Below are 3,712 nucleotides of genomic sequence, written 5' to 3' on the forward strand. Positions count from 1 at the left end.
ATATTGTTCAGAGAAATAAAGAAATAACAAGCTTCTCAGCAAACATCAAGGGGGAGGAGTTAAAATGCAGTTGCAGTGTGGTCTTCTGCCACATTTTTACGGAACACTTTAGTCTAATTGAAGTGTTATCTGCAATGATTTTTTCTATATGAAGAGATTTTTAGAGGACACATAACGTTTAGGTGCAAGTATGAGTTAGAAACTGCTTAGACTTCTATTGTGGACAAGGCTGTTTGTCTACCATCAGGAGTAGGTCAAAGATCCTTTTAAGGATTTTATTCCAAGTAGAGAGGTTTACAGCCTGGCAGCTTCCAAAATAGTATAATGATAATCTGAAAAATCTCTCTTGTAGTGAAATTTAGAGGAAATTTAAAACCTCATCAGGGGAATTGCCTGGCGATCCAGTGGTTAGGACTCCACGCTATCACTGCAAGGGACCCGGGTTCGATCCCTGGTCGGGGAACTGAGATCCCACAAGCCGTGCGGTACGGCCAAAAATAAATACATAAAACCCCATCAGTACATCTGCTTTGCTTATCATGGTTCACACTCAGGGAAGGTCCACTTTATGTTTTCTTCTGTTGAGAGTTCTCAGATGTGTGTCATTATGCCCAGGAGACAAGAAATCTTCTGGAGTCAGGACATACGCATCAGTGTCTATATTTACCACGTCTCTGAATCTCCGACATCTGGGCCCTTGCTGATCCTGGAGAGACTGTCCCTGCCAGGGCTGGCCAATTCCTAAAGGTAAGGAACTACTGGGCTGAGAGCACAGCTTTCATAGGCAAACCATTCAATCCAAAACACATACCCCAACTCTCCTGTAGGGGCTTTCACAGACCTCTTACATTCTGGGTACCCTCCACCAGCCCGAATCACTCCAGGGCCAGGTGCCAGATAACTAGGGACAGTCCCTAGACCCCAGAGCCTGCTGAAATGATCCAGACTAACCAATCCTGAACACGCTTACACTGCTTGCCCACACTGTCCTATGGAAACCTCAGGAAAGGCTATTGTGCTAGCCTCTGCGTTCCCTGCTCCGTCAGCCTCTTATCTAACCCCGCGGCTTCCACACGTGGCCCCTCATGGGATGGTACGCCCCTCTCGTCTTGGCATCTGTGACTTTAACGATCTGTCTTTTCCAGAACAATCATCCTCTGATCTGTTGGCCTCCTCATACCTGAATAATAACAAACCCTACATTTAAAAATAATATCCTAGGTTGCTCAGTATTCCCGGGGATGCTAATGGTCATTCATTTGGTCCTAGTGGGTGTCTCCTTTCTAGGTGATTTGAAAGGTGTCAACACGTTTTCTAAATCAAAACTACCTGCGACCAACCTGCTCAAACATATACTAGTCATCTTAACTAGATTAAGGAATGACATTGCTCGAGAGTGGTAATGTACTCATTTTCCTTTAGCCGTATCTCATGAGAAAATGATCTTAACTCTTAGGCACCTAGCAGAGCACAAGAGGTAAAGAGGGGGCTGTAACGTGTGGATTTGTGTAAGAGTGAGGAAGGTGGAGATATCCAGGCGTGCGAGCCCTGAGCAGCCAGGAGACTAACTGCAGAAGGGATGAGCCAGAAAAAAGAGAGAACAGGAGCTCCAGGTAAATGTCGACAGTTTCACAACTTTAGATAAGGCCCAACCTTGGCATTAGGTTATGTTCAGACACTTCTTCGTTCACAAAAAAAAAAAACAAAAACATTCTTTTTTTTTTTTTTTAATAACACAACCATCTGTTTTGCTTAGAAGAAATAATGTACAATTAGTACATTTTAATTTGCTAATCCAATGTGCCTTGCCCACACTCAAAGGAAACAAATGTAAAGTAAAAAATGTCTTAGATGTTTGCAGCCAATTAAGTTGACTGCGCTCTTTTCCCCGTGAGGGCCCGGGGTGCAATGTCTGCAAAGAGCAGCCTCCTGGGTGTAGTATACACAGCCTATTGCCTGTATGGTTTGCCCGAAGGGACCTTGGAGACAGCCCTTTCCAGTGGACATTCAGGACTGACATGCTGTCCCTAATCTAGGCTCCAGACAGGTATGCACAGTGCCTTTGGAAAGCCCCAGGGCACAGTGGCCGGGGTCCACATTGGCCAAGTCATAATGTCCATCCACCCCAAGCTGCAGAACAAGGAGCATATGATTGAGGCCCTCCGCAGGGCCAAGTTCAAGTTCTCTGGCTGCCAGAAGATCCACATCTCCAAGAAGTGGTGATTTACTAAGTTTAATGCAGACGAGTTTGAAAACATGGTGGGAGAAAAGCGGCTCATCCCCGATGGCTGTGGGGTCAGATACATCCCTAATCGTGACTCTCTGGACACATGGCTGGCCCTGAGCTCGTGAGAGCCTTGGCGCTGTCCCCTCCTTACTCATGCCCACCAATAAATCCTACTTTCCTGTCAAAAAAAAATAAAGATGTCTTAGACGTATGAGGTAAAACTTGCCAGAATTCAGCTTTCAGGAGAGAAAGCTCAGCATAGGTTAGAGGTCCTGGCGATTTGAAAGGGCAGGCAGCTCAGTGTCCAGAGACTACAGTTAAGAGAGTTCTGGGGCTTCCCTGGTGGCGCAGTGGTTAAGAGTCTGCCTGGGATGCAGGGGACGCGGGTTCGAGCCCCGGTCCGGGAAGATCCCACATGCCGCGGAGCGGCTGGGCCCATGAACCATGGCCGCTGAGCCTGCGCGTCCGGAGCCTGTGCTCCGCAACGGGAGAGGCCACAACAGTGAGAGGCCCACATAACGCAAAAAAAAAAAAGAGAGAGTTCTGGAACTCAGGAGCCCATAACGAAGCCTGCTCACGTGCACAGACCGTCTCCCATCTCTGGTGGAGATCTGGCTTGATCAGTGTCCCATGAGCACTTACTATTCTCAGTCCTGCCTCACCCACCTACACCTGATCCTCAACACAGAAGTCAGAGTAATCCTGTAAAGTCAAATAATGTCACTCCTCTGCTCAAAATCCTCCGGTGACCCAGACAGACTCTAATAAGAGCCAGAATCCTTGCATCACCCACAAGATTCTCTACTTTCTGAGCACCCATTGTCTCTCGGACCTATTTCCTTTCCTTCTCCTCCACACTTCTGCTGCAGCCCTCCTTATTGTTCAAGAACATTCCAGGCACACCCTCACCTCAAGGCTTCTCTACTTGTGGCTTTCCATATCTGGAGATTTCTCTTCCTAAATATCCATCTGTACCCAGGCAACTGAAAATGGATAAAGGTGAACATACAACCTCACATTCTTGAGGTCTGTTCACACATGCTGTCTTCTCTCTGAGGTCGCTCAGACCATCCTATGTTAACTTGCAAGCTTCCTCCTGACCACATCACCAACTTTCTTCCCTGCTTTCGTGTTCTTAACATTTATCGACTTCTCACACACCACATATGTTATTTATTTATGTTTTATTTCCTATCTATTCCCATTAGAATATAAGACGCTGGAGGTAAGGGGTTTTGTTTTTTTGTTCATTTTCTTATGCCCCATATAAAACACAGTAAATAGTGCCTAACTTATGTGTTAATTGAATAAATGAAAGACATTCCGTTAGATGCTTGACACAGAGTTAAGAATGAATAACTATTCCCATCCCTGGGGAACGCCATATACAGGTGGGTGGCAGAACCAATATTTACAACACAAACTTGTAAATCTAAGTTGTTAGAAAAAGGTGGGGTGACTTGTACCAAAGTAGTGGTGCTGAGG

General features: G+C 46.0%; 1 non-coding gene across 1 annotated transcript; it reads left to right on the top strand.

Annotated features, from left to right (window-relative positions):
- Window positions 1-1,855: 1,855 nt before the first annotated feature.
- On the top strand, window positions 1,856-1,992 carry LOC112407975 (small nucleolar RNA SNORA70). Its single transcript, XR_003004866.1, has one exon. It is a non-coding gene; the product is annotated as a small nucleolar RNA SNORA70 (small nucleolar RNA).
- Window positions 1,993-3,712: the final 1,720 nt, after the last annotated feature.

The sequence above is a fragment of the Neophocaena asiaeorientalis genome, unplaced genomic scaffold (genome assembly GCF_003031525.2).
Source record: "Neophocaena asiaeorientalis asiaeorientalis breed wild unplaced genomic scaffold, Neophocaena_asiaeorientalis_V1.1 scaffold253, whole genome shotgun sequence".
NCBI lineage: Eukaryota > Metazoa > Chordata > Mammalia > Artiodactyla > Phocoenidae > Neophocaena > Neophocaena asiaeorientalis.